Genomic DNA, 10,433 nt, shown 5'->3' with positions numbered 1-10,433 from the left:
ATCACAAGCTGAAATCAAGATTGCCAGGAGAAATATCAATAACCTCATATATGCAGATGACACCATCCTTATGGCAGAAAGCGAAGAAGAACTAAGGAGCCTCTTGATGAAAGTAAAAGAGGTGAGTGAAAAAGTTGACTTAAAACTCAGCATTCAAAAATACAAAGATCATTAAATGAAGACCCATCACTTCATGGCAAATAGATGGGCAAATAATGGAAATGGGGACAGACTTAATTATTTTGGGCTTCAACATCACTGCAAATGGTGACTTAAGCCATGTAATTAAAAGTTGCTTGCTCCTTGGAAGAAAAGGTATGACCAAACTAGACAGCATATTAAAAAGTAGAGACATTGCTTTGCCAACAAATGTCCATCTAGTCAAAGCTATGATTTTTCCAGTAATTATGTATGGAGATTTGGACCATAAAGAAAGATGAACAGTGAAGAATTGCTGCTTTTGAATTGTGGTGTTGGTGAAGACTCTTGAGAGATCCTTGGACTGCAAGAAAATCCAACCAGTCCATCCTAAAGGAAATCAGTCTTGAATATTCTTTGGAAGGATGATGGGGAAAGTGAAACTCCATTACTTTGACCACCGATGGGAAGAACTGACTCATTGGGAAAGACCCTGATGCTGGGAAAGTTTAAAGGCAGGAGGAAAAGGGGACAACAGAGGATGAGATGGTTGGATGGCATCACTGACTCAACGGACATGAGTTTGAGCTGTTTCTGGGTGTTGATGGTGGACAAGGAAGCCTAGTGTGCTGCAGTTCAAGTGCTTGCAAAGAGTCAGACATGAATGAGCAACTGAACTGAACTATGCATTTAAGTTTTTCATTAGCATTTTCCAATGTATCTTTCAATAAGGCTATACTGGAAACTTGAACCCTTTGGAGTGGTCTGCATAACAATTAAAATAAGTACCCTATTCTGTTTATTAGGCCTGGGAATCCTTGCTTTTAAGTGCAATTTAATGGATGATCTTGTCTAACTAGTATCTAAGATTTTGCCATTTTTATAAGTATTTATAGCTTTTAGGACCACAGTTTTTAGACATAAAATAAATAGCATGTGTCAAAAGATGATGAACTTAATTCTTTAAAACTTCAGGTTTCCAATTTTTTTTTCAGCTTTGTGTTTCTCAGGACCAAACTAATACCTAAGAGGATCTGCCACTTAGTTGACTTTGTTGTGGATTTGTGGTATTTAAGGCAATGGCAACCCACTCCAGTACTCTTGCCTGGAAAATCCCATGGACGGAGGAGCCTGGTAGGCTGCAGTCCATGGGGTCGCAAAGAGTCGGACATGACTGAAGCGACTAAGCAGCAGCAGCAGCAGCAGAGTGTATCTCATTACATGAAAACTTTCTTGAGATTGTCAGGTGACCTAGTTTTAATTTAACCCATTTTATGAGCAACCTTATTATGGCCTTGGAGACTTAGAGTTAAGTCTAATATGTCGGTCATACTATTTTAAACATTATGTGACTGCAGCCATGAAATTAAAAGACGCTTACTCCTTGGAAGGAAAGTTATGACCAACCTAGATAGCATATTCAAAAGCAGAGACATTACTTTGCCAACAAAGGTTCATCTAGTCAAGGCTGTGGTTTTTCCTGTGGTCATGTATGCATGTGAGAGTTGGACTGTGAAGAAGGCTGAGTGCCGAAGAATTGATGCTTTTGAACTGTGATATGGGAGAAGACTCTTGAGAGTCCCTTGGACTGCAAGGAGATCCAACCAGTTCATTCTGAAGGAGATCAGCCCTGGGATTTCTTTGGAAGGAATGATGCTAAAGCTGAGACTCCAGTACTTTGGCCACCTCATGCAAAGAGTTGACTCATTGGAAAAGACTCTGATGCTGGGAGGGATTGGGGGCAGGAGGAGGAGGGGACGACAGAGGGTGAGATGGCTGGATGGCATCACTGACTCGATGGACATGAGTCTGGGTGAACTCCGGGAGTTGGTGATGGACAGGGAGGCCTGGCGTGCTGTGATTCATGGGGTCGCAAAGAGTCGGACACGACTGAGCGACTGATCTGATCTGATTTGATGTGATAATGTTATATAGCATGCTGCTACTGCTAAGTTGCGTCAGTTGTATCCGACTCTGTGCAACCTCATAGACAGCAGCCCAGCAGGCTTCCCCGTCCCTGGGATTCTCCAAGCAAGAACACTGGAGTGGGTTGCCATTTCCTTCTCCAATACATGAAAGTGAAAAGTGAAAGTGAAGTCGCTCAGTCGTGTCTGACTCTAGCGACCCCATGGACTGTGGCCTACCAGGCTCCTCCGTCCATGGGATTTTCCAGGCAAAAGTACTGGAGTGGGGTGCCATTGCCTTCTCCGGTTATATAGCATATTATCATTATTTATATATTATATAGCACTATATATGTAATATATAACATTTTAAAATAAATTTTGCTTGAAATGAAGGTGTGGATGAAAGGGGAGTGAAGCTCAGTTATGAGAATGACTATAGCCACTGTTAATATAAAAAAATTGAGTGAACTCAGAGAAGTACCAGGTACATTGTCTGTGCTTCTTTTTGTTCCCCAGGCCACAATACTCAGCTTTGTATCTCATCTCATTTGTCATCAATTGTGATGTCAAAAATGAGTAAAGAAGACAATTTAGGTAGTATCAACAAACTTTATTTGGCACCTCAAGAAGTACACAGTTTCTGTTATCAAGGAACTAGAGAACTGAAAAATGGAGCAGAAAGAGAGACGCATGTAGAGAATAAAGAGTAAAAAGAAGAAAAAAAAAGATAAAAGTATAGAATATCTGATTGGCTGAGGCTACAAAGTCAATCTTTTTTAGGGGAAAAAAGGTACAAGAAAAATGTTTAGACATATCTGACTCCACGTTTGGGGATTGGCAGACTGAATAGACTGTATTTCTGGTCCAGGGGAGCACTTACAGGGACAAAAATTACCTAAGTTAAGAGAAGTGTGTGACAGACAATGAGATGGTTGGATGGCATCACTGACTCAATGGACCTGAGTTTGGACAAACTCTGGAAGATATTGAAGGACAAGGAAGTCTGGCATGCCGCAGTTCATGGGGTCACAGAGAGTCAGACACATCTGAGTGAACAACAACAAAGAAAGCAATTTCATGAAATGTGCACACATATGTCTTCACACATTTTGCTTTTGAAAGAGAAGTAAAAGAGTAAGTGAAGAGTTCAATTTCGTTATAGGTAGTAAGAAATAATTCTTTTATATTACATGAACCAGGCAATATATCAGGAAAATATAAAAATCAATGATCTAATTTCTATGTATATAGTTAGTGAAATCAATTCAATATTGTTAGTTAAAATATGACAATATTTGAAAATATGCAACCTATATATTATATTGACAGGGATAATCAAAATCATAAGACAAGTAGATATAGAGCAAGACTTAAACAGAATTTAAAATAGCATAGGAGAGTATTTATGTAAGGGAGAGAAACAGGAAAATAGGGACTGCAAGAATTGACAAGATACTTGATTTTTTTCTTTCCTGGTAGCACAATATAAGACAGAAAGTTAAAACTGGATTTTTTTCCAGTCTTAGTTTTGGTTAATGCCTCAAAAGTCAAAAAAATTTAACAAATGCAAAATACAATCAGATCCTAAACTAAAGAAATTTCTGTGTACTAAAGGCATATTTAGTTGTGAAGTGGGTTCTGTGACTTCTGGTCTGCATAAGAATCAGAAGTTGAAAAATCCAGTTGGGAGAACGAATTTCAGATTCAGTACTTCAGGCTTCAGTACTCTTCTTGGAATGGAGAAAGGTGCTTCTTCTTTCCCAGGTGGCCCAATGGTAAGGAATCTGCCTGTATGGTTTGATCCCTGGGTTGGGAAGATTCCCTGGAGAAGGAAATGACACCTACTCCAGTATTCTTGCCTGGGAAATCCCATGGAAGAGGAACCTGGTGTGCTATAGTCCATGGGGTCACAAAAGAATCAGATAGGACTTTGTGACTAAGCAAAAACAAGCTTAAAAAAATATAGGAAAGTTTAAATTTTAAGATATCCACATAGTTTGCTATGTGTTTTCTGAAGTTCAAAGGAAACTGAGATACTATTTGACTCGTGTGAAGAGAAGTCTTACTATAAAAGTTGGAGATGGGACTGCCATTTTCTGGCAATGGAGAGAAGACCCTAAGGATGGTAAGTCTGTATTCTATAACAAGTATATTTCTCATAGACTACACAAAATTGAACAAGTATATCTTTCTAGGATTAGCCTAAAGGATATCTAAAGGACTTCTCAGTTTTAAAGATGGACAGATTTCTAGAGGTCTAAGGTATAAGGGGATAGCAGAAAGTTGTCAGCCACAGGAAGCACTGTGCTATAATATCAGGTAATTTACCACTCAATCAAAATTGAAAAGCACAACTAATATACTTGCCATGAAGAGGGTACCAGCACCAAAACACATATCCATCAGTCAGATAATAACTGTCCAGCATATATTGTTCCTTGTTCTCCCAAACTCCATCTGTTTTCAATCCAGAGGAGTCCAAAATAACAGATGCAGATTTGGCTAGGAGAAGATGAGAAGAAGGGAAAACAGATAACCTTTTCCAAATGTAAGCTTTATGACTAAAAGCAGAACTGAATTGGAATTGGGAAGAAACTTTGAATTTTAAAATAAAGTTTTAACACTAAAAATGAATTATTTAATTACCAAAGTAAAATTCTGCTTGTAATTGACATGGGCTAGAAAAGCAATGAGACCTGATAAGATTTCATTGAAAGTCCCAAAAGGGAAAAAAAAAAAATCTAGAACATAGACTTTATGTATGTAAATATAAGAGTTAGGTAAAGACAAGTAGGAACATTTTAAGAGAACTTATTGTCTGTGTGAAATCACTTAGAGAAAAGAACCAGAAGCTTCAGGAAAATTTTTATGGATGAAGCAAGTGCAGAAATGGTGAAAAAAAGTGACAAAAGATGATGGAGATTAAAAAGTAAGAAAGAGTCAAATCATTAAAGATTCGTAGGTCAAGATAAAGATTCTGAAATTTATGCTAAGTGCAAAAGATGACAGCCATTGAAGAGTTTTAAACTGCTGAGTGAAATGATCAATCAATGTCACATTTACTCATTTTAATTCAGTAATATCTCTCAGAGTGGTTCCATATTCTCCCTTCCTGTGGCCACTACTCCCACAGTTCTAATAAATTCACTAATCCCAGAACCTATTACTTCTCACCTGAACTATTATAGGAGACTTTAAAAAGACCTCTCAAATTTATATTCTTGTTAAAGTACAACTTTGATCATCTCTATTTCCTATTCAGTAAGTCTTCATTAGCTAAAGGATGTGTTACCTATTCTTTGACTTGACATTCAAAGCTCTCTGTTTTGGGTTCCTGTCTAGTTTTAAATCACAACTTAGCTACCAACTTGAACTCTTCCACATTTGTTATATTCTTGCAATTATTCCTTCCCATCATTTTCCTCAAGCAGTTTCCTGTGCTCTTACACTATTCTTCTCTGTGGGGTCAAATTCTCTCTTTGCACAAAAATGTAATCCTAATACTGCTTCTGGTGTCCACAAAATCTTCTTTGACCAACTCAAGCCAGATTCTGTGTCCTTCCCCCTCTTTGTGTTATAATTTAATTAATTAATCAGGAAAATATGTATACAGAGTTGTCAAATGGAACGCCTTCTGCTAGGCATCTCTCTCTCTCATTTCTAAAGTAGGATACATAAGATAAGTTTTGGCACATATGACACTAAAAAACATAATGCTTTATCGAAATGAAAGATGTATCATGCAATGGTATAACTTGATAATCCCTACAGTAGAATTTTATACTGTCTGTGTGAACTCACAAGGCAAACTCTAAGTATCTCCAGGAGGGATCGGAGATGGCTTTATGAAGGAGGTATGCCTAGGCTTTGATGAAGATAAGAGTTTTTAGACCAAATGGGTCAAAGGCATTTCAGACAGAAAGAATGTCTGTTTATGCATTAGCACCTGTGGGATACATATACCTGACAGTGAAAACTGAGTCTACCTCCTTACATTTTCAGTTTCCAAGTTTCATATCCTACACAGAATAAGCAAGAATATCTTTTCTGTCCAACCCCTTCAACTACAGATAGTGAAAACTGGGCAGCTCACAGAGCCTTCCCTGACATAACCTATCATATATCCTTAGGCAACTGTCACCATTGTGGTTCCAAACAAGGTTCATCATTGTTTTCATAAAACCCTCAGCACACACTTTCCCAAAACAGAGAAGATATTGAGGGGAACACTTCCTCCACCCCTGATATTTTCCTCCTTGGGCAGAGTCACACATTAACATTGTAGTCTGACCCTTGTCTGTCAGCTCCTTGACTCATTGCATGTGAAAGTGTTAGTCACTCTGTCATGTCTGACTCTTTGTGACCCCATGAAGTACAGCCTTCCAGGCTCCTCTATCATGGAATTCTCCTAGCAAAAATACTAGAGGGGGTAGCCATTTCCTTCTTCCTGACCCAAGGATCAAACCTGGGTCTCCTGCGTAGTAGGCAGATTCTTAACCATCTGAGCCATGAGGGAAGCCCAAACAGTGGTTAGATGCCACAAAGTAGTTGGCATTGTCTTAACTGTATGCATGTTGTCAGGCCTGAGAGCCTTGTCGATCCTTGTCAAGGGGAGTGCTATCCTTCTCTCCTTTCATATAACACTCATGGCATAGCAGGAGTGAATTTACTATAGCTGAGTCTGGGAAAAGAAGCCAGGCAGTATGACTCTGTCCTTTCAAATCTTCTTTTTCTTGGAAACTTATCTGAGCATGCCAAAATTCATTCTTCTCTGTTCCTTTACATCAAGGGAAGACAAGGCAGCCCCAGAAAGCTGACTATGAGTGGGTGAAAAAGTTGATTTAATTCAGGAATTCCAAATCAGTAAGTCTGTTTCTTTCTTTCTCATTTTCTTCTTTCCTTCCATCCTTCCATGCTTCTTCCCTTCCTTTTCTGCCTGTCTGTTTTTATCACTCACATAAGTAAAATTCTCCCAAAGCACCCCCCTCAAGTGTCTTGTTTTTAATGTGCCTTAGACCCTCACTGATACCCACAGTGATTGTTTTCATTGAAATAAATAATTATTTCCTGTGTGCCAATTTGGTGAGATAATATCTCCCAGTTTTAGAAAAAAGTTCCAGTTTTTTCCCCAAACGGCCTGTATATGATCCTAGAATGCCTATGGATAATCCATTATGGGTTATGACAATAATGACATAGTAAATATCTATTTCAAGTGAATGTCTCCTGGCTGTTAGGCTATATTGATCACAAGTTTGTGAAATCAATATTTCTATAGATATTGTTTTATTGTGTATAAACAAAAGATGCTAGGAAAAAAATCTTCTTTAATCCTGCTTTATTGATTTTAGTTTCTATGTTTAATATTAATTAGTACCAATGTCTAACTAAGCATAATTTAATGATGTGCAATTTCACCAAAGTTGTATTTAATACAAAGATTCAAAATAAGAATATAATTTAATGTTATCACAATACCTGTGCTGCTGTTGTTGAGTCGCTAAGTCTTGTCTGACTCTTTGCAGACTTCATGGACTTCTCTGTCCATGGGATTTCCCAGGCAAGAATACTGGAGTGGTTTGCCATTTCATTCTCCAGGGAATCTTTCTGATCCAGGGATTGAATCTATATCTTTGCTTGGCAGGCAGATTCTTTACCATTGAGCCACTGGGAAGCCTATCCCAATATATTTTTAGATGAAATGTAATGATTTAAAAAATTTTTAAATTATTACAAAACATTGATATTAAATTCCACTGAATTATTCATTCAGTGACATAGGGATTAAGCGAAATGTCCCTACTTCAGACATATAAATAGTGTGAGGATTTTTTATATTTTTGAAGGAAGGTATCTGATGAAAATGTGTTTATTAGTTGAGATGAAAATTAAGTGTTTCTATCAAAAACAAGATTCCGACTTGTGTAATTCTGAGACAGAAATTCTAGAACTGTACCCTATAATGTCTTCAACAAAATCAGTTCTGCTTAAAGTCATTTTTAAGTTAAATTTAAAAAATAAATGCCTAAAACATCTTAAAAATTCAAACTATGCACAGTATGATAAATATTTCTAAAGACTTATAAACAATCCAACTTGGTGTAACAAAAAAAAATTAATCACTTTAGTTTTATCTTTTTATAAATTTTCTACATATGTACAATCACATATAGATAATACATATGTATATGATACAATTCACTTAAAGATATTTCTGTGTTAGCATTAAATATATATTTTTGCTATGCATATTTTATAGGCCTTTTTGAAACTATTTTCTCTATTCATAGAATTAAATATTACACAGGCACTCTGTCTATGTGTATGTGTGTATGCTCAGTTGTATCTGACACTTTGTGACCCTATGGACTACAGTTCACCAGCTTCCTCTGTCCATGGAATTTTCCAGGCAAGAATACTGGAGTAGGTTATCATTTCCTATTTCAGGGAATCTTCCTGACCCAAAGATGGAACCTACTTCTCTTACATTGGCAGGCAGATTTTTTTTTTTACCACTGTGCCACCTGGGAAGCCCACATAGGCAATTTAGAAAATGATATATTTTATTTCACATTTTTAATAATAAAATTATGTACAAATTCTTACTGGAGATTCAAGCTACTTATCTAGACAATTCTCCTAAAATGTAAATTTAAGTTTCAAAATCTTGACTATAAAATTTCAAATTATAAAACAAAAAATAATTTTAAAAGAGGGAAAATAATGAATAATTAATTTCACTGAAATTTAATATATTGCTATATTGAAAATCAAGATCAGTGATATCTCTGTGTTTGAAATATAAGGAAGAATGAATAAGAGATTCTGTTTTATTCAGATGTGTGGACACTGTCTACACAACAACTTCTTTCCTCCTAACTGGAAATTCATTCAGCCCAGTTTTTGTCACTCATGAGATGTAAAGCAGGAATGGCAAGAAGACAACATTGGAGGAAGTGTCATATGTTCTGTCTATATCATGAACATGGTTAAGCCAACATAATTGCGTCAAATTATATTTTCCAACAGATTCAAAATTCGTCACACTTTATCCAGATTTAGAACTAAGGAAAAATAAAAAACTTTAAAAATCCAATTAGTCATTTCAAATTATGCTTCTTTTCTCTAAGATTCTGATATTTCTTCTTAATTTCTTGTCACTTGGAGTTTAATTAGTAAACTAATATTGGTTTTAAAACATTGAATAATTTTTTTTTTCTAGACCTAAAATATATTTTGGAAACCGGTATAGCCTCCACATTATTTTCATCTGTTCATTTTCACTCTTTTGGACTCCTTTTGTAGGTAGATACCAGTTCAATTCTATTTGGTAAATCATTGGAAAGACTATGTTTTAGATGTACTAAGTATGTCTTACTAATGTAAAGATAAATCATGTCTATCATTTTTTTTAAAACAAGGTGTGGTAATTTGACATGGAAAGAATTAGATCAGACAAAAAATAAGGTTTGCTTATTGTTTAATTTTGCTTTGTTTTGTTTTACAAATGTACATAAGGAAAACAAAACACAATATTATATAGTCAACAGTAGACTTGCACATTGATTTTGTGGAGTTTAAGTCTCCATCTATTTTCAGAAAAATAAAAGGAAATTTGTACTTTATTCTAAGTTTGCAAGACAATCCTTTTTGAATACAGTTACTCTAAACTACATGATAAAATGGTTATCCTAGACTACAAAATTAAAAACCAAGTATATTTTCTTCAAGATAATAATAATTTTAATTCAGGAGAAATAGAAATATGTTTGAGATATACTTTGCAAAGACTAACTACCACCTTCAGAGGGTTGTGTTGTTCTTGGGTTACTTGTAACGCACTGTTTTCTTTGTAGACCGGATAGAGTACTAATACAGTTTCTAACTAGTAGACATATTTCCCCCCAAATTTTTTTGTGTCTACTAAAAGAATTTCACTGAATATGAAGGATATAATTACATATATATATTTATATCTATCTATAACATTTTACATTTTTAAAACTCATAGTTATATTGGAACCTTTTTAAAGCAAACCTTAAAAAAATAACAATGTCAAATGTTCAAAAGTCAATAGTTACTGAAGATTTGGTTCCAAAGACACAGTAATAAAAGGTTTCAGAGACTATATAGTTCAGAAAACTTATACTTGGCTGTTATTTTTTAAGGCCAGACATTCTTCAGCACTAGTGTATATTTTGTAACTCATTATTTATATTTGAAAATGTGAAACAGAAGAACTTTTTTATTACATAATTGCAAGTAGGATGGATGGAGCAAGAACATTCATCTATTTGCATAAACTGTAAAATACTAAACAAAGAGTACTTCCTCTCAGCCAGGCAACCAACCCTTTCATTTCCACATCAACCTTTTACATGAAGGTA

At 35.7% G+C, this 10,433-nt stretch overlaps 1 non-coding gene across 1 annotated transcript; it reads right to left on the bottom strand.

The window, feature by feature from the left end:
- Window positions 1-6,566: 6,566 nt before the first annotated feature.
- On the bottom strand, window positions 6,567-6,689 carry LOC138990314 (U6atac minor spliceosomal RNA). Its single transcript, XR_011466425.1, has one exon. It is a non-coding gene; the product is annotated as a U6atac minor spliceosomal RNA (small nuclear RNA).
- Window positions 6,690-10,433: the final 3,744 nt, after the last annotated feature.

Source organism: Bos mutus, chromosome 12 (genome assembly GCF_027580195.1).
Source record: "Bos mutus isolate GX-2022 chromosome 12, NWIPB_WYAK_1.1, whole genome shotgun sequence".
Classification (NCBI taxonomy): Eukaryota; Metazoa; Chordata; class Mammalia; order Artiodactyla; family Bovidae; genus Bos; species Bos mutus.
This window is presented reverse-complemented; position numbering and strand designations above follow the sequence as displayed.